At 47.6% G+C, this 24,066-nt stretch overlaps 1 long non-coding RNA gene and 1 pseudogene across 1 annotated transcript; both read left to right on the top strand.

Moving 5' to 3' along the window:
* Positions 1 to 1,562: 1,562 nt before the first annotated feature.
* Positions 1,563 to 22,686, top strand: LOC123587587. Its single transcript, XR_006707401.1, has 4 exons — positions 1,563 to 3,032; positions 15,191 to 15,310; positions 16,631 to 16,804; positions 22,144 to 22,686. It is a non-coding gene; the product is annotated as an uncharacterized LOC123587587 (long non-coding RNA).
* Positions 4,035 to 5,822, top strand: LOC123587545 (annotated as a pseudogene).
* Positions 22,687 to 24,066: the final 1,380 nt, after the last annotated feature.

Raw genomic sequence — 24,066 nt, 5'->3', positions numbered from 1 at the left:
CAACTGAGTCACCCAGGGGCCCCTCAAATGCACCATGTCTTTTGTTGAATTTTCTATTTCACTGGATGAAAAAAAGTCAAAGTAAGGTTTATTCCAGACAAGAGCGTCCTAAATCAGACAGTAGTTGAAACCACAGAAGTAGTTGAGATTATCCCAAGGGAATCTGGAACAGAAGGCGGGATGCAGAATTCTGGTGGAAGGGACAGCTCTTAAATTCGCCTTTCCAGGATCCATTCTCCCTCCTCTGGGTAACAACATACTATTTCCTCTGGAAAGCACCTCCATTCCTACCCCTCAGTTCGACGTGTTCATATAGGGATGGCCCCACATTCTGGACCTAGGATGGGACACATCACTCAGACATGGTGCATCAGAGTGCTGCGAACCTGGTCACGATGGTTGATTCAAAGAGGAGCATCTGACTCACTAGTCCAAGGAGACGTCACTCTGGGTCTTCTGCTAAAACTACTTGGGAAAGGAGGCTCTCTGTCTGCTGGGGTTGCTGTACAAGTAGGATATGAACAGGGAATTGCTGTTGGCCAGCTAGTCACTGCAGGAGCATCTTGCCTGGGAGAGAAGCAGTGGGGAACAGAGCTAAGACAATAACAGAGACCCTGAGTGGACATGTTCTGACAAAGCTAGTTCTGTTCTTGAACTTCTTGTCTGAGCCAATAAATTCCTTCTCCTATGAAAGGCAATTTCAGGGGCGCCTGGGTGGCTCAGTTGGTTAAGCATCCAACTTCAGCTAAGGTCATGATCTCACGGTTGACGAGTTCAAGCCCCGTGTCGGGCTCTGTGCCGACAGCTCGGAGCCTGGAGCCTGCTTCAGATTCTGTGTCTCCCTCTCTCTCTGTTCCTCCCCCGCTCGCACTCTCTTTCTCTCTCTCAAAAATAAAGATTAAAAAAATAATAACAAAGGCAATTTCGATTGTGATCTGACACTTGTAACCAAAAAAAGAAAAAAAAGAAAGAAAGAAAGAAAGAAAGAAAGAAAGAAAGAAAGAAATCACGACTAAAGCACTCAGGAACATCAACATTTAAAATGTGTTTCTTCAGTGTTTGAAGTTTGCGTTTACACATACATGGTGATACAGCTGATTGATTAGCCCAACGCTGTCTGCTTAGCCTCTTTCTACAGTGCCCCGAGCAGGAAAGGTGGAAGCCACATCTCTCACCTCCTTTGAAGCCAGGATTCTGCATGAGACTGAGGCTCTGCCAGAAAGATGAGCTTGGGAGAGACCCTGATTGGAAACCGGGTCGTCTGAAGACACTTGCCCTCATGAGGGACTTGATCCGCACAGAGTTGCATGCAGAGAGAGGCACAGGGCGCGGGGCACGCTTTGCCGGCACAGTTCCCCCTAGAGCTGCTTGGTGCCAGCAGCTTGGCGGTGGCTTTGATTTAGGAGCCTTCTCACTGGGCAGAGGCGGAGCAGTTCCGTTGCGTGTGCGGGGTTCCTGGAAGTTTCGCACTCCCGACCTTTATGTGAACTGTCTGTGCTCTTAGGCAAGCCCCTTTTGATTCCACCAGCTGGAGTATATTTTTCAGTTTGTTACTAACAACCTCGATCAATACCCTGCAAAGTACATGCTTCTAGGGAAACAAACAATAGGCCTGGTCAATTTTTCAACAGGTTTTGTAATCCAGAAAAGGCAACACGTTTGTTGGCTTAAGCGATAGGAAATGGAGGAAGAAGCCCTGAAAAAAAGCAGTAAAATCTATGAGGGAAGTGCTCGACGGGCCATTTAGAAGAGGACACAGCAGCAGAATCAACTGTTGCAGAGGAGTGAAACGTTGAAATCAGGCCACTGCACTTGGCAGGTTCAGGGAAGTAGAGGGGCAGAATTCTAATTGCAGCAGTGAATTGAGAAGTGAATGAACGATAAGAAAGTACAGGGAGTAGCGAGTATTTTTTGAAGCGAACACGTTGTGAAGTAAAGGAAGGAAAAAGGATGTTAGGCTGATTTTCAGGAAGAAGGGAAGTTCTTTTAATGTCCTTCTTTTCTTTTCTTTCTTTTTTAGTCCATAGACACAAGAGAAAGAGCCACTGGGGCAGGAGAGATTGAAGATAAAAGGAAGGAGTACTTGATAAGGCTAAGTCCCAGAGGAGGGCAGCAGGGACAGGATCCAGAGCAGAGGGGGTCCCAGCTCACTCTGCACAGGAGGAAGTACTCCTCCGAGGACCGTTCAACAAAGATGGTGGTCAAGATGCACGAGAACTGAGAGAGAAGTGTGGACTTTATGCAGGATGGTTTCCCTTTCTCTGCGGAGGAGGGGCAGGCCACCTGCTGATGGCGAGAAGGACGGTGACAGGGTCTGTGTGGTGAACTGCAGAGGCCGCTTTGGGGCGTGTGAAAGGACACTGGAGCTGTCACGCTTGGCCAACAGCAGGTGACAAAAAACCTTGCTCAAACTGCCTGGGACGAAAAAGGAACTCCTGGTTCATGTAGTGAAAAGTCCAAGGCCTGAGCGGCACCTAGGAGTTCGAACAATGCCATCAGAACTTGGTTTCTTTCCCTCCCTCTGCTAACGTTGGCTCCAATTCTCGGACACCGCTGCCCAGTCCCTGCCAAGGGAAAAAGGAGCCGTTTTCCTTCCGGAGGAGGGCGTGCCCAAGCGCTGACAAGGAGCTGGACCAGACCAATTTGGGTCTTAAACTCATCCTCCAACCAATCACCAAGGCCCAGATTTGGAGTACTCTGATTGGCTGGCCCCAGGACATGTGATCGCCTCTGACCCAATCACTGCAGCAGGGGGATTTCAGCGCGCTGAAGAGCCCGCCCTGCGGACGGTGCGGGGACGGGTTCTAACCCTATTTCCCCGAAGGCGGAGGGAAGGACGTGTAGTGCCAACCCCAGGCATTGGTTTAGGACGAGGAGGGCTCGTTATGTTCTTCGTCAGGTGGAAAGGGGAGCCTTCTGCTGCCCGAGCCAGGGAGGAACTTCGGATGACTGGCCGTCTGAAACAGCCCCGCCGGCACCGAGAAGAGGAGACAGCAAAATACGAATAAAAGGATTGTGAGGAGGGCCCCAAGGTTAGCACAAATACCTGGTTGAGTCCGTCAGCACCGTTATGAAACTTTTGTTGTTGTTGTTGTTAAGCAGCACTTCCTGGCCCGCCCTGGAGGATAAGGAAATGTTGATAGAAATACACGCGCAGGGGCACCTGGGTGGCTCAGTGGGTTAAGCCTCCCACTCTTGATTTCGGCTGAGGTCATGATCTCGTTGGTCACGGGTTCCATACCCACGTCGGGCTCTGTGCTGACAGCTCAGAGCCTGGAGCCTGCTTTGGATTCTGTGTCCCTACCTGTCTCTCTCTGTCCCTCCCCTGCTCCTCTTGTCTCTCTCAAAAATAAATAAACTGAAAGAAAGGAAGGAATGAAAGGAGGAAAGAAAGAAAAAAGGGAAGGAGGGAAAGAAGGAAAGAAAGAGAAGGAAGGAAGGAAGGAGAAGGAAGGAAGGGATACACCCACAGCAGAGTTATAGCCAGGTCGCAGAGTGGGAAATTCCCCCGACTTACCCTTGAAGGCACTCGTTTCTGACATAGGCAGTCCCCGGTCGAGCAGCTGATGTGGCCCACAGCCTCCTGCGCAGGCAAATTTACTCCTGGGAAAAATGTAATGACATACTTTGGAATGATCCCCAATGAGGAACGAGTGAGGGTCTGTGACATGTGTGCCTTTTTGGATTTGATGTGCTCCCCTTAATCACATGTAGCTAAGCCAGGACTTGAAAACGCTGGGCCACCAGGGAATTGGCATGTGATTTGCACAGAATCTGCTTTGAGTTTTAATTTTATGTCGCTCCCCTTAGGGTGTTCTTAATAGGAGCGATGTTTCTTGATTCCCGAACTCATCCCCGCCCTTGGTCTCAATTTTTCCCATTCACTCCTTACAATAACCAACATCTTCCACACCACACATCTGCAGCTGAGACAAGAAACACTGAGCCTGGTGGCGGGACAACTTTGAGACTAGGCAGGGAAGACATCAGAGGATACGGATGGACTTAAGTACGTATCATGGAAAGAACAAGAGAGTGAAGTTTTATGTGCCTGGTAGAGTAATCTTTCTAGAACACAGCTCTGACCAGTCTGTCCTCTGCTCACTTTTTTTTTTTTTTAATTAAGTTTGCACAAACATTCTTAATGCCTAAAGAATAAAGTTCAGAACCCTAGGCATGGCATTCTAGATTCTTCAAGCTCTGTCCCCAAACTTTCCTTTCATGATTTAAAATTTTTATGTTTAAATATTAAAGATTTCAATACACAGAGAAGTTCAGAGAAGAGGATGATAGACACCCAAGTGCCCGCGAGAAAAATTAGACTGTTCGTTGGTTTACCATATCTGTTTCATATCTTTGTGTAAAGAAAGTCTAAGACAAGGCCTCGGGGGCACCTGGGACCTTGGGCACCTGCATTGGCCCCACAGCTTGGGGGGGGCACTTCCTGGTTCCTTGACGGCCCGTGGGTGGGTCGGGCATCTAGGGTGGGGCTGGGTGCCTGCCATCAGCCAGGGGGTCGGCCCCATGGAGGGGTACCGCTCTGAGGTGAGGACAGAGGACCAGCAGCCTGTTCGGTACCTGGAAGAGGAGAACCGAGGAACTGCGGTGCTTGGAATAAACAGAACTTAGGCCAAAAACCCCTTCAGTAAAAGCTAATAAAAATGCTCTCAAAAGCTGTGGATGCTTTCAAATCTGATTCAAAAGCGCGGACGGTAATAGTCAGGAGTGAAGTCCCAGGAATATTCTGTGCTGGTGCTGACCTTAAGAAGAGAGTCCAAGTGAATCCCAGTGAAGTTGGTCCTTTTGTCTCCAAAATGAGAGCAGTGATGAATGAAATAGAGGCAGGGGGTTAGCCAGGCGGTATCGGGATGGTCCTCATCAAAGACTTCATCTTCTCTGCACGTGTGCTCGATGGCCAAGAAGCCAAAGCAGTGGGCTTGATCAGCCATGTTCTAGAACAGAACCAGGACAGGAATGCTGCCCAGCCCACGCAAGGCCTTGGACCTGGCAGGAAAGTTTTTACCTCAGGGACCTGTTGCAATAAAAATGGCAAAATTAGCAATGAATCAAGGGATGGAGATTGATTTAGTAACAGGATTCGCCATAGAAGAAGCTTGTTATGCTCAGACTCTTCCAACAAAAGACAAGCTTGAAGGTCTTCTTGCTTGTAAAGAGAAAAGGTCTCCTCGCTCCAAAGGAGAATAGAAGAAACAGAAATCTTTACAAGGCCGGTGTAATAAACGTACTTTCGGAAGTGTCTTTCAGATCCACACGTGCCTCAGACCCTGGAGTGCCAATGACCAAGGTGAAGAGTGAGTTATCTGTAGAGTGAATTAGCGTCTGGAGTGGACCCATATGAATACTTTGTCCAAATGTGTCTCGTGTCGTATGCATTCAGATTTATAAAGCTGGTCGTGGGTGCTGTCAGAGACAGATTCAAAATTAGACACACATATTTAATATCCCCTGCATCCAAGGCTTTCTGTCCTTAATTTTATAATGTCAATAACTAATATATCGCACCCTCGAGGAAGTAATACGGATTGTCTGCCTGCTGTGCCTCAATACAAAATAAAATTATTTCTATCTACCAAAAAAATGAAAAGTCTTACAGATAGAGTGGAAGCTCCCAGCTACCCTGCATGCCCGTGTAGAGTTCAAAGTGTCAGGACCGTCCCGGAAGGAATCACTATCCTGAACTTGTTCTGCATCATTGTTATCCCTGTTTATGTGTTTTCGTTAATTATAGGTTTCTGTAGACACCATATAGTATTATTCAAGGAGATTTAAACTCCTGTATTAATTAAATCACACTATACATAGCACCTTCTAACTTGCTTTTTAAATTCAATGTTTTTGATATTTATCCATGTTAGTAATGTCGATCTAATTCATCTATTTATTTCAACTGTTATACTGTATTCCCATGTATAGCTATATCAAAATTTATCCATTCTTTTAAAAAAATTTCTTTTTAATGTTTACGTTTGAGAGAGAGTAAGAGAGCACAAGCAGGGGAGGGGCAGAGAGAGAGAGGGAGACACAGAATCTGAAACAGGCTCCAGGCTCTGAGCTGTCAGCACAGAGCCCAACGGGGATGGAAGCCAGGAACTGTGAGATCATGATCTGAGCCAAAGTCAGATGCTTAACCAACTGAGCTACCTAGGTGCCCCAAAAATAACTCTTTAAAAAATGTTTATTTTTGAGAGAGAGAGAAAGACACAGAGCAAGAGGGGAGACGAGCAGTGACAAAGGGAGACAGAGGATCTGAAGCGGGCTCTATGCTGACAGCAGGGAGCCCAACTCAGGGCTCTAAGTCATAAACTGTGAGATCATGACCTGAGCCAAAGTCAGACGTTTAACTGACTGAGCCACCCAGGTGCCCCACAGAAATAACTTAAAAAAATTTTTTTAAATGTTTATTATTGAGAGAGAGAGACAGACATAGTGCAAGAGGGGAAAGGCAGAGAGAGGGAGACACAGAATCCAAAGCAGGCTCCAGGCTCCGAGCTGTCAGCACAGAGCCCAGCACAGAGTGCGATGTGGGGTTTGAACCATGAGATCATGACCTGGGCCACAGTTGGACGCTCAACCAACTGAGCCACCTAGGTGCCCCGAACTTTATCCATTCTTTTAATGATGAACATTTATTTTGTTTCTGTCCAGCAGTGCTCTGACCAGTGCCCCCACGCGTGCTTCCTTGTGCGCATATGTGAGTTGCTCTAGGGCAGTGATTTTTCTTTTTCTTTTTTTTTTTTAATGTTTATTTATTTTTTGAGACAGAGAGAGACAGAGCATGAATGGGGGAGGGGCAGAGAGAGAGGGAGACACAGAATTGGAAGCAGGCTCCAGGCTCTGAGCCATCAGCACAGAGCCCGACGTGGGGCTCGAACTCACGGACCGTGAGATCGTGACCTGAGCTGAAGTCAGAGGCTTAACCGACTGAGCCACCCAGGCGCCCCAGGCAGTGATTTTTCAAAATTGTGTTCTATTACCTATTTGAAAACAATACAGGTAAGTGCAGAAAGTAATGAAACCGAAAACACGACTGTTAGATTACTTAACAAATCCCTCAAGAAACTGCCATCACAAGGCACAATAGAGAATTTTCTCTCAGGTTTCATAGTTGAGAAACACTGAACAACTGAACCATTCTTTTTTCTGTGAACCTTGTAATAATGGGAATGTGCTTTTTGCTTTGGCTACTAAGAAGCCTGGCACCAAATTTGTTACCCACCATAGGAACTCACAACACTTCATGGTGTATATTCTATATTCTAATCTCTCCCTGGCTTCATTCTTTTTCCTCAGCTTTATCACCTCAAGTATTGTGTGTGTGTGTGTGTGTGTGTGTGTGTGTGTGCGCGCGCGCGCGCACTTCCTGGAAGCATTTGTGGAGTGTGGCATAAATGAATCAATGAATAAATAAACAGATTATGACAGCAAGACAGCAAGACTAGACAGGATAGAATGGGCAGATCAAATAATCTGTACCCATTACAGAATTCTGCCTTAAAGCTAATTTTTGTCAAGACATACTCCTCTTCCATAAATAATGTAGTTTATAATTTCATAACTTTGGCATTTTCTCGTGGAGAGCTAAGCTCATTCCATCTCAACCATCTCAAAGATTAAAGGTTAGGTTTTCACATTTCCTTGCATTGATCAGAGTGTTAAAACATAAATCAAAAGGACCATTTGGGAGCTTGCAAACATCCAGCGGTTAGGGGCAGAAATAACAACAGCTGTCCATACTGCTGGTCAATGGATCCTTCTCTTTGAAAAAAAAATAAAATGAAAAGTTCAGACTTGTGAATGCCATAATCTGCCTGCAAAAAGATTGTATGGAAATCACATGCAAATTACCCCCCCTGTGCTGACAGTGACTAAGAGCAGTTATTGTGTCTCCCACGCTCAGCTAAGGAGGAGTGTGGGGTGTGAGTGGTTCTTTAATAGTATGTTGGGAGCTAAGCCGTTCTTTGGCCTTCAGTGAATAGGACTTTTATACGTCTTGCCCTGATTGGCCTTTTGTCTTATGTGTTGGAGTCTTTTTCCACCTCAGTTTAAGAATGTCTTCTGATGTTCAGCCACTTCATTTCATTATAAATGTCCTATTTTCTTTTTTCTTTTGTTATTATGGAAACCATCCGTCGTAGGATGTAGAAGGTGTTTTCAGTGCATCCTTTTTTTCCCTCTGACCTGTTCTGCTTCGGTTGTGTTTTATGCACAGATTGGTTCGGCAGTTTTTAATGACTTGGCAGTTAAGAACAGTTTCTGGGAAGAAAAAAGGAAAAAAGAAAAATTTGAAAAGGAAAAGCCAGGCAACCAGAAATTTTTTTGGCCCAAGTGACCTAACCAGTCACGGCGATGGCTGTCATTTTCTGGTTTAGTGAACAATGAAGTAAAACTTAAATGAATATTAAAAACCCTACTGAAATTATTTTCGCATGGATGGATTTTCTTGCCCCTCTAAATGTTGATTTCTCTTGGTGTGATTCTATCTCGTGCATTTGCAAAGTGAGTTGGGTGGGGACAAATTGGCCCACTGGGTGAATGGAGAGAGTTTGAGGGTCAGTGAATTTCCAAGGGCTGGTTATCTTGTTTAAATTAGTAGCCGCATCCTGTGCCACCCTCTGGGGCGATTCGTTTTTCTTTCCTTTCCTTATGGCCCAAACCACACGATAGGAAGATTTAAAACGCAAGAGAACCATCTGAGATCATCTGATGTCATCCCCTCCCGGTGGTAATTCTTGTTTTTCTTTTCAGAGAATTTGTCCACGAGCATACTTTGTACGTAGTTGCCTCCAACAGCTTTCCCCCCCCCCCCCCCCACTTCATAAAGGATGGCATTTTATCTGTGAGCACATACATTCTGGACACGGGGTCTGTTTCAGGGTTTTCCACCTTGGCGCGATCAACATTTTGGGTTGGCTAATTCTTTGTTGTGGGGGCTGTCCTGTTGTTCGTTGTGTGATATTTAGCATCATCTCTGGTCTCACCCGCCACCAGGTGCAGGGGGTAACCCCACCCCCTCCCAGCTGAGACAGCCAAAAACGCCTCCAGAGGGTGAGGGGTGCGGGACTTAATATGGTTGCCCCAGTTGAGAACCACTGGCCCGTTTTTCCTTATCTGAGGAAAGCAAAGGGTGTGAAGGATGAAATGCCATGTCCAGCCAGGCAGAAAGGAATGTGCCTCAGTGCTGGCGGAGCCAGCCTCTGGGGAAGGCATGCCGACCTCTCCACCTGACCCTCGTCGTGAAGCCAGTCGGATGGGCGCAGGATCCCCAAATCCAGCTCTGCCCAGATCAGGAACCAATAGCCACTCTGTGGGGCATGTGTGCTGTTCCAGGCATTGGATCTTACCCATAAACCTCTGAGGAAGGTAATACTATCCATGTTCTACAGGTAGGGAGACTGAGACTCACAGAGGTTAAGTTAACGTGCCCAGTGGCAAGTCGGGGAACGCAAGATTCAAACTCTGAGCAGTAAGGGTGGTAAAGCTTACAACGTACCTCCTACCACCACACAGAAGGGTATCAGGTGTGATCCAGTCCCGCAGGGTGTGGCCGGAGAGGTAAGCCAGGGAGGAGGCTGAAAGGGAGAGAGGGTCTGGTCTGCCGAGAAAGCATCCCTTTTGTTCAATTACTCTTAGGAAGTCAAGGGCCTCGAACTCTGGTTCACTTCACGTCATGACTGATGGAGGGAGTCGATTTGGACATCTCCAATATTCTCCTTAAAATGCACCAGTGCAGGATGGGACAGAAAAGCCAGTTGTCTGCTCGAAGCCCAAGGGAAACATAGAGAGTGGAAAGTTAAGGCTTTAGGATCAGGGGCCGGCATGGGCAGCCCTGAACCCCTTGGCCATGCAAACTTGAGCAGCCCCAGAAACACTGCGAATGAATGTCATTTCTCACACTAGGTTTGCCTTGTGTTTCTTCCTTCCCGGAGGACAGGAGAGACGAGGACAGAGAGACGTGACTAGGCCACAGTTGTGGGGCTTCGGAACCACACCAGCCGTTGGGCCAGGCGGGGATTTGCCGACTGTAGCCCCGTGTTGGGAGATGTGGGGCATAAAGCCGAGGGTGGGGTTGGCTCGCTGCCGGCATCAGGCAAAGTCTTTAGAGTCTGTGTTTCAAGAGAAAAGGTGAGGTTGGTTACAGTGCAGGGAAGCTTTCGAAGAAAGAACTGGGGTGTTTAATGGGGAGATTCTACTGTTTCTGCTGTGCGTTGGGTGCTGAGACGTCTGCACTGAATCCTCATAAAATCTCTAATGAAATATGTATGTTTCACATTATTGCATCGTGGAGTCAGGTCAGCCACGGGAGACGGGTCAGAGTGCTAAGGTCTAGACAGCTCAGGGTGGGTAAGAGGAGTGAAGGGAGGCAGCCCACGCGGGGCCAGTCCGTCCATCGCTGTTACCACGGTAACATCTTATAGGAGAGCATGTTAGGACACATCAGAAGAATAGTTGAGACAGAATCGCCAGGGGCTTCCGGTGGACCCCACGCACTATACTCACTGGCAGCCGATCCTTGTCACAACCTTATGAGGCAGGCGATTACTTTTGTCATTTGACAGTTACAGAAACTCAAGCTCAGAGAAGTTACGCAGCTTTCCTGAAATGATGCAGTGGTAAGTAGCGAGCAGAGATGTTAATCCATCTGGGATGGGCTGCAAGCCGGCGCCCTTGTCTACGCCATCATGCTGAGGAAGAAGAGTAGGACTGGAAATTTCCTTTGTTCTTCGATTTCTTCCCTAGGCAGAGGTGTCCTGGATACTGAGGCACCGACACGAGGGTCCCTACAGGAGCTCCACACCTGCCAAGCCCCAGCCTCACTTTGTGGGAAACGGGGCAGGCCCCCATCAGCCTGTATCGGTGAAGTTTCTTGTTGTAATTCTTACACCTGTCCTTAACGCCTCTGCCCTGAAGTCCCGGCAGACACACGACTGCACTCAGGCCCCGTGAATCTCAGGAACCTACGTAATTCTTCTAAAGAGAAAAAAATCAGGGGTAGGGACGGCTAGATCAGTCCCCTCAGGTGAAATCGGTTTGGGGAGCTACATAAGGATAAGCCCATCGATTTCGCCAGTTCCCAGCCTTTTGGCCAGTTTGCTTTCGTTGACCATGCCTTGGCGTACAACGGATATTTCCTAACAGCTGACCTTGTTCCCTGTCAGCTGTTAGTTGCATATAATTGCACATCAACCACTGGCACTGTGGAAAAGCTAGTTATATCACCTTTAGTTACTCTTTGGAGGTTAAAAGAAGCACATCGAAGAGAAGCAAAGAAGAAGCCAGGGCCCTTTCCAACTGGGTTTGGAGACACAAGATCCGGGGCGAAGCAGAAGGAGCCCACAGGGCCAGGCCAGGACCCAGTGGACCAGAAAGAGATTGGCGAAGCTGAGAGCAAGAATCTGATGAGACTAAAAATACACAGAACTATGAGACCCTGTTCCAGCCTTCATGGAGCCTTACAGAGCTCATGCACTCAGAAAAAGAAAACTCACAAAGATCTGTCAACAACTCTTTGAAATCAAAAGAGGAGAGAGAGCCTTCACATTCATTCATTCATGTGTGCCAACGTGCGTGTGTATTTGAAGGCAATGTAGATAATAGAAGACCATATACAAATATGTATAAACATTTGTATATGGTCTTCTATGTGCTACAACTTTTCCAGGTGCTTGGGATAAAACAATGGACAATATGGGATAGAACAATGGACAATATAAACCAAAAAAAAAAAAAAAAAGCAAAAAACAAAAAAAACCTTGCTCATGTGGCGATCACATTATATCTCTATCTGTATTTCTGTATATGTATATACAGAATGCATATATGCATGTATTTATCAAATCTCATCCACTTGAGACCATACTAGTGGCTAATAAAGCACTGATGAATCACTGTTCTTTAAAGAATAGATGATAAACATCAATGTTTTTTATTTTAATTTTTTTAATGTTTACTTCGAGAGAGAGAGAGAGAGAGAGAGAGCACAAGAGGGGGGAGGGACAGAGAGAGAGGAAGACACAGAATCAGAAGCAGGCTCCCGGCTCTGAGCTGTCAGCACAGAGCCCGACAGGGGCTCGAACTCATGGATTGCGGGATAATGACCTGAGCTGAAGTCAGACGCCCAACCGACTGAACCATCCAGGTGCCCCAAACATCGACGTTTTAACTGACTTTGCAAATTACATTGCAAAATGCAAAAGTGCCTGCTCCTTATAGGTTATTATCTTGTTTATACTACCAATTGATTTAGCCACCTCTTTGTGAAGAAATTACGCGGTGGAAGGTACATTTCAGTAAATCAGAGATTTGAATGACCGAGTTTTTACTGCCGCCATTTTCAGCAGAGCAGGGTGGGGCTTTGGGATTTGCTGAGTTTGGACCAGATTTTGGGAAAGCACAGATTGCCTCAAGGTGTTGACATTCTTTAAATAGAATAAGATATGTACGGGAATGACTCATCCACTCAGTGAAAGCTTTTTTTATGGAAGTTAATCTAGTTTCCTATTTAAAGACTTGGAAGAGAGTCCACTGCAGTTTGAAAGGCAAACTTCTGCCATTTAACAACCACGCTTCCTTTCCTCCCACTTTTGCATCCCTATCTTATTACTAAGAAGCAACAGCACTGGACTGTAATATTAGTGTTAGGACACAGAGCATTTTCCAAGATGCTTTGCAAACACCGACCTTGGGGGCCTCTCACTCATTGCTGATGGGAGTACAGATGGTGCAGCCACTTTGGAAGTTTCTTACTAAACTAAACATACTCTTACCATATGATCCAGTAGTCACACTCCTTGGTTTTTACCTAAAGGAGTCAAAAACTCCTGTCCACACAAAAACCTTGCACACGGTTGTTTATGGCAGCCTTATGCAGAGTTGCCAAAACTTGGAAGCCACCAAAACGTCCTTCAGTAGGTGAATGGACTATCGAGCCATGAAAAGACACGGAGGAAACTTAAATGCATATCACCAAGTGAAAGAAGCCGATCCGGAAAGGCTACATGCTGTATGATTCCCACTGTATGAGATGCTGAAAGAGACAAAACTGTGGAGATAGTGAAAAGATCAGTGATTGCCAGGGGTGGGAGAGTGGGGGTGGGGAGGGATGGACAGGCAGAGCACAGATGATTTTAGGGAAGTGAAAATACTCACAGGGTGCTATCATGGTGCATACGTGTCATTATACATTTGCCCCAAACCGTAGAATGTGCAACACCGAGAGTGAGCACTAATGTGAACCATGGACTTTGGGTGATGATGATGTGTGAGTGTAAGTTCATCAGTTTTTACAAGTGCATCAATCACAACACATGTAGCGCTCTGGCAGGGGATGTTGATGGTTGTACAAATGTGGGGGGAGGAAATCTCTGTGCTTTCTGGTCAATTTTGTTGGGAACTTAAAACTGGCATTAAAAATGAGGTTTATTGGGGCGCTGTCTCTCAAAAATTGACTCTCTCTCAAAAATAAACATTAAAAAAATGAAAAAAAATTTTTAAATAAGGTTTATTAATTTTTTTTAAAAAAAGCTTTAAAAAGCTATGCGTTTAGGGGTGCCTGAGTGGCTCAGTCGGCTGAGCCTCCGACTTCCACTCAGGTCATGATCTCGTGGTTTGTGGGTTCGAGCCCGACGTCGGGCTCTGGGCTGACAGCTCAGAGCCGGGAGCCTGCTTCGGATTCTGTGTCTCCCTCTCTCTCTGCCCCTCCCCTGCTCGTGCTCTGTCTCTCAAAAGTGAATAAACGTTAAAAAAAATTTTTTTTAAATGAAATTATGTGTCTAATGAACTAGAATCTGATCGTACAAATATTACCAACTAGATAGGTCTGTTCCTAACCCGTCCTGGTGACTGATAACAGATTTGTACAGAAATGTTTGTGGGCGAGGCCTGCAGCTGGCTCCCTGAACAGGAGTGTCTTTTTTTGCCTTGAGCAAGATTTGCTGGTGCCACAGTGGTCCCCTCTGGTTTTCGGCCCTGAAAGCAGCATTGTGTAAGTTCAGCCTCCGTGCCCGCTGGCAATTTTCACTAATTGTTTACAGTGCTCTAATTTTTACGCTCTCTTTAAAGGATCTTTGTGTGTGCTGATTGCAGAAGGTAATATTTCGGGCATCAGTAACCATGGTAATGAATCATTCTCCTCTCAGAATTGGTGCCAGCTGCACTGGCGTCTGGATGGTAGCACCCCGGTGTTTTGCTAATGAGCGACTTTTCATTTGCTGTAGGAGGACGGTCCCACTTCTTCGCATGTTTTGCTTGTGTTTTGTTAAAGGCTCTTCCTTGAGAACAACGTTAGAAAAAGTAAATCCCATTTGGTAAAACCTGGATCTCAAAAGGAAGACATTCCCAGTCCCAGAAAGCAAGAGCGTGCAGAATGAAAGCCTTTGAAGGTTCTATGGGGAGGCCATTCCCGCTCCAGGCTGCGGTGCCACTCCCCCTGCCCCCTCCCCCATCCGGAAGCATCGATCTGTCCCTTTTGGGCACGCACAGAGAGCTTTCCATCAGCATTCTCCTTTGACTACTGGAGAAAGGAGTTTAAATATTTCAAAGATTTATGTTATGAATAATTTAAGAGAAATAAAGAAAACTCCTAAACTCTCTTTGAATTGTGTAATGGGAGCTTTGAAAGATGTTAGCATTTTGCCTTATCAGATTAAACTGGTTTTTTGTGGGTTTTTTTTTTTTTTTTTGTGCGAGAAGATTGAAGTGGAAATGTAAGCTATTGTCACCCTTTATTTCACTGACTAATGATGATTCTAGAAGAGACAGCTTCTTAACCTTGCAAGAGATAAGAGCCTGCAGTAATGGACCCTCTTTCCATCTACTATATGTGCTGTTTAAACGAGCAGTTCACAGGACACCCTCACCAGCTTTTAAAACATTTGAATCCCAGGCCTCTGCTAATTCTAGCCTGGACGGCATTTTGACGAGAGCTAAGGAAAACTGATATCCAGAAAACCTGCTGAGTTTTCTTCCTTCCTGGTCATTTAGCTATGGACACCCGATCATACGATTCTGGTGCGGATACTGCCTTTCATGCTGAACCTTCACCAGCAGTGTTAGGTTGGTGACAGGGAAGTGCGGGGTCCTGTCCACGCTTTCATACGTGCTTTCCGTGTGTTAGCTTATTTTATCCTCATGGTGATTCTATGATGTAGACATTATTACTTCCATTTTACAGATGAAGAGGGAGGCACAAAGAGGCTGTGTAACGGGTCCAAAGCTCCCTGGATGGTAAATGGCAGGGCCAGGATTCACCTCCAGGAAGTCTGCGTGTAGAGCTCTTGATATTTATATATCGGTAAGTCCTTATATCCATTGAAACACTCTAACATGCAAGGAAGCACACAGGAAATCTCATTTTTAGTTTTATTTTTTATTTTATTTTTTAAAGCTTATTTGGAGAGAAAGAGAGAGTGTGTGAGAGTGGGGAAGGGGCAGAGAGAGAGGGAGAGAGAGATGGAATCCCAAGCAGGCTCCAAGTTGTCAGTACAGAGCCCAATATGGGGCTTGAACTCCAAACCGTGAGATCACGACCTGAGTTGAAGTTGGATGCTTTTTTTTTTTTAATTTTTTTAACATGTATTCATTTTTGAGAGACAGAGTGCAAGTGGGGGAGGGGCAGACAGAGAGGGAGACACAGAATCCGAAGCCGGCTCCAGGCTCTGAGCTGTCAGCACAAAGCCTGACACGGGGCTCGAACCCATGAACTGTGAGATCATGACCTGAGCTGAAGTCAGATGAAGTCGGATGCTTAACCAACTGAGTCACCCAGGTGCCCCAAGAGGGCTCAGTTTTAAATCTCAGCTCTGCCACTGGCCATTTGTCCCATATAAGTTTCTTTCTCTTGCTGTATCTCAGGTTCCCCATGAAATGGAAATAGTAGCTCCTGGTTCACAGGGTTCTGAGACGATCACATGAGATTAAGCATCTGTCCGAAAGCTTTTTAGATACTCTGGAGGTGCTGTGCAAGTGGGCGTATGAAGATGAAGATTTGGGGCGCCTGGGGGGCTCAGTCGGTTAAGCGTCCGACTTCAGCTCAGGTCATGATCTCACGGTTCGTGGGTTCGAGCCCCGTGTCGGGCTCTGTGCCGGCAGCTTGGAGCCTGAACCCTGCTTCGGATTCTGCGTCTCCTCCTCTCTCTGCCCCTCCCCCACTTGGGCTCTGTTTCTCTCTCTCAAAAATGAGTAAACATTAAAAAAAAATTTTTTTTAAAGGATACAACTAAGTGGCATAAATGGTACCAAATACACAGTTCAAAGATATGCTTGAGAGAGAGAGGGAATTGCAAAAGGCAGAGAGAGAAGGAGAATCTGAGACCAAGAGAAATGATAGGATTTCAAGTTTAAGGCCCAGTTAAAGTCTAAGTGTCCAAATACAGGAGGTTCGGTTTTCTTCCTTCCAGAAATGATACCCTGACTCTGACTTTTTCCCTTTGGATATTTTCCCAGTAGAAAAAGCAAGGTGTAGGCATATTTAATGTACTTACAGAATTCCCTCCAGCGGACCGAAATAATCACTTGTGTTAACGCAGGGATTTGTTTTTTGAACTTAGGCAAAAACTCAGTGAACTGAGTCACCAATCTTGGTAAATCTTGTCTTATTGCAACTGTATTCCAGAACCCAACTGACAGGTGAGAAATACGGAGGCTTTGGTCCGGCCAACGGCGAGCCACAGTGCAATCAGCTTCCCTGGTGACGCAGACAGAGCACGACCACATTCCCTTAAAACGTCGACTGTGGTATTGCACCCACGTGTCATGAATACTCATGCTTCTGAGCAGCACAGGACAGGTGAGGACACGTTTGCTGGCACACTGGTGAGGGTGGGGAACAGAACAGCCCTCCTGGCAGTGAAGCGCTTTCTCGCGCATTCATCCCACTTCTAAACCTGCGAACCTCTTGGAAGGGATCCACCAACGCACGTTCGAAGGGACAGATGGTGAATGAAGGGGAGCATGTTACGGGAGAAAATGAATTCACTTATTAAGAAATCAGCTCCTTGATAGAACATGGCACGTTTCCACAGACGACCGCATGGGCTTTGACTCAAAGACGACAGGGCTTTCCCAACAGCTTGCTCCTAAGTAAGGATCTGTGTTTGAATCACCCTGATTTACAGTCATTTCGCAAAAGCCTCCCCTGCGAAGTCTAGGATTCCCCGCGTTGATTCCTCTGCTCTCCCCTCCTCGGCCATTCCTCTGGCGCCCTGCTCCCCTCTCCTCTCCATTTGGCTCCTGCCCAGGGTGCCCAGGCCGAGAAGCATCGACGACAGCTCCTCCATCCCGATGCGTGGCACTAGGCTCAAGGAACAACCCAGATGCCTGATGGAGACACACATTCTCACGGCGCTCACATTTGGAGGCGGGGACAAAAGGGGAGACTGAGTGTGTACAAATGAAGCAGGCCAGGGAGCCGTGGGTACCGCGGCCATCTGGAGTGAGCAGTGTGAATATGCAGATTTTTGTATGAAAATGTCTGAGTTTTAAAACACTTATGGTGAAGCAAAACACACTGAATTCAGCCTGGAGCCTGCCAATTTGTACATGACAGTGACAGGTGGGAGGGCACGGAGCCGGAGGATGAAATGGCCCAGGACGCACCAGCGTCTTCCCCTTATTCCTCCTTGGAACAGCAGAGTTAGGATGTGATCCTTTTTTTCTTTTCTTTTCTTTCTTTTTTTTTTTTTTTTTTTTTACATTTTATTTATTTTTGAGAGAGACAGAGACAGAGCACAAGTGGGGGGGGGGCAGAGAGAGAGGGAGACACAGAGTCTGAAGCAGGCTCCAGGCTCCAGGCTCCGAGCTGTCAGCACAGAACCTGACGCGGGGCTCGAACCCACGAACCGCGAGATCATAACCTGAGCCGAAGTTGGATGCTTAACCGACTGAGCCACCCAGGCAACCCCTCTCCCCCCCCCCAAAAAAAAAAACCATTAATGAATGTTAGCAAAGTTTATCTCTAGGTAGTGAGCTTTAAAAATTTATTTTTATTTTTTTACATGTATTTATTTTTGAGAGACAGAGTGTGAATGGGGGAGGAGCAGAGAGAGAGAGAGGGAGACACAGAATCTGAAGCAGGCTTCAGGCTCCAAGCTGTCAGCACAGAGCCCGACCTGGGGCTCGAACTCACAAACCCTCGGATCGTGATCTGAACCGAAGTCAGACACTTAACTGACTTAGCCACCCAGGCGCTTCCTTTTTTTCTTTTTCAAAAAGTTTATGTATTTATTTAGAGAGAGAGAGAGAGAGTACATGCATGAAGGGGAGGGGCAGAGAGAAAGGGAGAGTCCCTAGCAGGCTCTACACTGTCACACAGAGCCCGAGGCTGAGCTGGATCTCACAAAGGTGAGATCATGACCTGAGTCATCTCGAGGGTTGGTCCTGAGCCGACTGAGCCACCCAGGCACCCCAGGATGGTTATCTTAAACAAACAGACAAAACCCTCCAAGGGAAACAGTAAGAACAAGAAGCTGATAGAAGCAGCTTAAGATCCTATGAGGCATAAGAGCAAGGCCATAAAAAGCTACAGAGGCAGGGGTGGCACCGCCTGGGTTTACAGCCTGGTTCTGGGGCTCCCGGGCGGCTCAGTGGATAAGCCTCCCACTCCTGATTTCGGCCCAGGTCATGATCTTGCAGTTGGTGAGTTCAACCCCGCCTCGGTCTCCGTGAAGGCAGTGCAGAGCCTGCTTGGGATTCTCTCTCTCTCTCTCTCTCTCTCTCTCTCTCTCTCTCTCTCCACCCCAGCCCCATCTCTCTGCTCTCCCCTGCTTGCGCATACATTCAAGCACAAACTCTCTCTCCCTCTCCCTCCCTCTCCCTCCCTCTCTCTCTCTCTCAAAGTAAAGAAATAAACTTAAAAAAATAATAAAGCCTATTTCTGGGGCTTGCTAGATGTATGGGCTTGGGAGAGGCACTGCCTCTCAATGCCTCAGTTTTCTCACCTGTGCAATGGGAGAATATTAGTCACCACTCTGTGGGTTGTGGGGATGAAGTTAGTTGCTGCACGTAAACTGCCTGGAAGTGTGTCTGGTACTATATAAGTGTTAGCTATTATTACAGTTTAGGCAGATGATTTCAGACTGTCAGGTCTCAGAAAATGCAGTGAAGAGGTTTCCTAGACAAGAGATGGCTTCACCCTCCAGACTGTCCTTTATAGCAATCTTTACATGTTCTGTCTCCTCCAGCCCTTGTCTCTACCCTCTATCTTCTTTCCAGCTGTGTCCTAGATTATGGCTTCTTTCCAGACCTAGACTTTCCAAATCTATCTTGGGCTCTATCTTTTCGGATCTAGACCAGCACTGCGGAAGCTGTTGCGAGCACGTGAATCGCCTGGAGATGTTGCTACAAATGTACATTCTGGGGCGCCTGGGTGGCTCAGTGGGTTAAGCTTCCGACTTCTCGGGTCAGGATCTCGCAGTTTGTGGGTTCGAGCCCCGCCTCGGGCTCTGTGCTGACAGCTCGGGGCCTAGAGCCTGCTTCGGATTCTGTGTCTCCCTCTCTCTCTGCCCCTCCTCAATTCGTGCTCTGTCTCTCTCTCTCTCTTTCTCTCAAAAACAAATGAACATTAAAAAAATGCATATTCTTATTCTGTGCATGTAGAATAGGTCCTGAGATTCTGCACGTCCTTTTTTTTTTAGTTTATTTATTTTTGAGAGAGAGAGAGAGAGAGAGAGAGAGAGAGAGAGGAGCAGAGAGAGAAAGAGAATCCCAAGCAGGCTCTGCACTATCGGCACAGAGCCCAACTCAGGGCTCCGTCCCATGACCGTGAGATCATGACCTGAGCTGAAATCAAGAGTTGGACGCTTAACCGACTGAGCCCCCAGGCGCCCCAGGCAACACTTTGAGAAGTGACGGAGCTAAACACTATGTTGCTTCAACATCGTCTTCCAAACCAACGTTGTATCAAATCTTGCTTTTTAAACTTGAAGTCGCCTTTAGCCCCGAGGTCTGGCCCATATGAAGATACCCTGCCTTCCCACGTCACAGCCGTCTTGCATGGCAGCTGTGGAAGACGGACCCTGCACCCATAGAATCTTCCAGCTTTTGTTATTAGTTCCATCTGCCTCTTCGTGTTTTCTGTGACTCAGGAACGAACCTCCTCCCGTGGGAGTGTTCTAGTAGGTGTCGAGTATGAATAGAGTTTTCAAAATCTTCCTCGAGTCTCACGACACTGGGAGGAGAATCGTTTTTTTCCCCCCGATTAAACACAACAAAACAGAACCTGGTGTTACAGGGTATTCTATGTGCCTGTGGATCCGTCTGCCTTTCTTTCGGGACAATGATCTCATGAAGGCGAGGACGTCTTGTTCGCTGGAACTCCTACCACCCTCGCTCTGTTAGATCCCCCGTGCAGAGTCAATCCTCGACAAACGTGAGGAGGATGTGAGTGCCTTTCCACCTTGCATGAGCAATTTGGCCACCTCCCACACCACACTTCTGTTCCAAGACGCCCGAGCCACAGATATCTTATGTATTTATGAGGATGTCACAATTCTTTTGGCTCAAACGTCCCCCCAACGCAGGAAAATGGAACTGCCAGGTTTCTCTGTTAAGTTGGCTTGGATACATCCCAGCCACAAAGTAACAGAAAAGGGTGTTATTAACAGAAAAAGGAATCTGTGAATATGTATTTTTAAAATGGGAAAATGACAATAACTTAAAGCGTGGTAATATTACACAGTCTCCAAGGCTCAGATGTAATTAGCCCCCGGTGGCGTTTACTTTTGCACTAGGATCGAGGCCACTCTCGGGGGACTTTTATGGTGGCCTCTATCCCCACCCTGACCCCACACAGCTCGGGGATTAGATACCACGTCGGTGGCTCTCTCCTGTCAGTTCCGTTCATTTATTCACCGATTTGTCCATTCGGCAAACATTTATTTCAGTCTGTTAGCTGGCTGACACGTGGGAGGAGGCAATATAGTAGATACACGGCAGAACAAGAGGGAGAGACGAGAATTCTATCAAACACGGACGACGTGTGTGTCTTCCGTTGAGGAGTTTGGGGAGCGCAGAATTGAGGTCCGGTGTGTTCTGCCTGCCAGCCCGTTCCTCTGGGGACCGGCAAAGACTGAAGGTGTGACCCCATGCCCCGTGTTGAGAGGCTGGCCCTGGACCGTGTCAGCTCAACCCAGGGCCAGAGACAGTTCAAGGGCGGTGAGTGCAGAGGCCCTGGGGGCCAGGAGCAAAAGCACCACCGACCGAGGTAGGACAAGTCCTCTGGCCCGGGGGGAGAAGTCCCAGTGGGGACTCCGTAGGGCTGGGGTGGCCCGAATCCATTGCAAACCTCTCTACTGCCCGCTCCGTCTCTGAGTGACGGGTTTCTCCAGGAGGCTGACAGAGCGGGAGCTCAAAAAGAATCTGCTGAAGAGAAACGCGAGTGAATCGAGATGTGGCTGACAAATAGCACATGAGACCCAACATGCAAAGGCAGCGTCTGACTTTGGGGAAAAGAGAGGGAGAAAAACACATCAAGAAGGTAACGGACATGAGAATACAGAGTGCGACTTAGAAATCACAAAAGACTCGGTGGCCACACACTCTGTATGCCTCGGGAAGAATCTAGACCATGTTAGTGGGGGCCACAAAAGGTTTTCTGGGGAATAACAGAGGCTTTATTCACAGCATGATGCTGCAGTTGTACAGGACTTTAAATCGACTACATGGGCTTACGTCAGTGGTGTCTCTCCATCCCCACTGAGGCCCTGGCAGGGGCACAGGAAGGCGTCACCCTGAGCTACCCCACGCGAGGCCAAATGCAGCTTCTGCAACGCTGGTCCACGGGTCACCCGCGTCAGACTCACACGGGGAGCCCTTGGTTAAAAATTGGGTCCCTGATCTTTGTCAGAATCTCTGTGGTAGAACTCAGCACTTGGCATTTTTAACAAATTCTCCAGGTGACAAGTGCCCTCAAGTTTGAGAAGCAATGGCTCCAGAGGTTAAGGGACTTCACACGTACACACGCACACACATGCACACACGCAGCCAGCGTCAGAACCCAGCTCCTCTGGTCCAGCGGCTTCCCCTCTCAGCCCCTCTGTCTCTCACTAAGTCCCGGGGCCCATCGTCACCCATCCCATGCTGGCGTTTCTGGGGTGCTCACCACCACTCAAATCCTGTCTTTCTCTTCAGGGAGCAGGATGCAGACGATTTGGGGGAAGGCATATGAGTACAAGCTGCGTATCTCTTAAAAGCAACCCACTGTTCGTTCAGAGCAGCCCTGCGGTCTTGGTCATTTGGTGTCTTAGAACCTGACCCTCCGTGCATCTTTTACCCCAAAGCAAAAGGGGCTGGTGGGACACAGAAGGGAAGCTGTATGCCGGTAGGTGAAACTCTGGTCTCACTTAGCAAGCCTGCACATCCCACGTTCTCAGTCTCCACGTGCAGGACGGTACCTTCGTCCAAGCTTCAACAGCCCTTGTGTCCTGATGGGGGGCGTGGGAAGGCACAGCCCAGTCCTCTCCTCCTCCCCTCGACGCCCCGGCTCCTTGGTGGGAGAACACATTCCACACGCTTCCTTGTGCCCCAAGTTTACCAGCGTCTGCCCAGGGCGTGGACCCGGTGGGCCAGCTGCCCTGTTGGGGGTCAGGCGTAAGGAAGCCCACTCTCCCACAGACAGAAGCCACATTCTCCAGGAGAGGCTTTGTCTATAATAAAGGTAGTGTCCTGATGTGCCATCAGCCTGATTCTCTCTGTCTGAATTGAATTACCTGTATTTAATTGAATTTCTGATCCTTTCCACTGAAAATTTTGCAGAGCTAAGAGGAAACACAAGTTTGCCTCCCGAGGCTATTTGCAAGAACCCTAAACGTGTATCTGCTTTAATGGAGATAGTTAAACAAGGAATTTAGCTGGGCAAGACTTGTGCCCCTACACTGGGAGCTGTTACCAAGGCAGCAGAATTGTGGCAGCACCGAGCCGGCTTCCTGTGTGCAGAACACACACAGCAGCAACCCTTCTAAAAAAATATATATAACTTATATATATACAAGTGCGAGGATCCAGGCCAAGATGACAACCACGGTTTGGACCACTGTCGTAGAGTGTGGCGTGTGTGGTGGTCTGAGAACGGTCTTCATGGCCGGTCCTCCCTCTTCCCTTTCTGTCTGTGCCTTCTTTTACTGGGAATCAAACTAAAAAGTGACGTGGTCTCCCAGTTTTGCTGCCACACTCAGGACGTTTGAATACTAATAAGATCGTAATACGTGAAGGATGGCGAATGGCTGAGTCAGTCACGCCCTCATAATCAAGGCAAGTGCTCTATTCTAATTTCCGAGCCCCGGATATCCTTATACTGCTCTGGGCTTCTGTCACTCTTGGCCTGAAGCCCCCCTGAGAGGGAAGAGGCTTCAGAAATAGGCTGGGTGTGAGTGACCTGATTCTCAAAGGCCGCCCGCCCCCTCTTCAGTCTGGAAACTTCTAGAAGCTCCTGGATGTCCAAATGCCCGGGAAAGTCATCGATTTAGACACACGACTGACTGAGTTTATACGTGTGCATGTGGCAGATATAATGTGGGAGGGGCATATATTCTAGTTGGAGGATTACAGTAGTACATAAAGTATTAGCAATAATAGAGGGGGACAGAGCCTGATCAGCAAGCACTGAGAGTCAGAGGAAAATTAGGACAATAAATATTTGAGGGGATTGGGGATTTGGGGGGAAAGATCCCATCAAGCTGGAGGGGTCGGAGAAAGATTTTAAGAACGGGCCTTGCAGAGTGGACAAAATGAAGATTTGCATGTAGGAAAGGGAAGGCTGTGGGAACGAAGGGGAACGAAGACCCCTGCCGTCCGCCTCCCTGTTGTCAACACCGGCCTGGTAGGTGTCTTCCAACCTTTCCAACGTGTGGGGCACCAGCTCCGTGCAGAGTTCTTTGGTTTTAGGTCGTGAAGGGCCACAATCCGCTGCTGTGATAAACTGGGCCGGGTGGGATGGAACCTCTTCCCTTGGGGTGTCCAGGGAGGCCTTGCCGTGTGGCTGGATGCTGTGTGGGTCTCTGTCTATGTGTGTGTCTCTTTGGGTGTGTGTGTGTGAGTCTGTGCCTGCACCCCGCA

The sequence above is a fragment of the Leopardus geoffroyi genome, chromosome A1 (assembly GCF_018350155.1).
Source record: "Leopardus geoffroyi isolate Oge1 chromosome A1, O.geoffroyi_Oge1_pat1.0, whole genome shotgun sequence".
NCBI lineage: Eukaryota > Metazoa > Chordata > Mammalia > Carnivora > Felidae > Leopardus > Leopardus geoffroyi.
The sequence above is the reverse complement of the archived record's forward strand: the minus strand, read 5'-3'. Positions and strand labels throughout refer to the sequence as shown.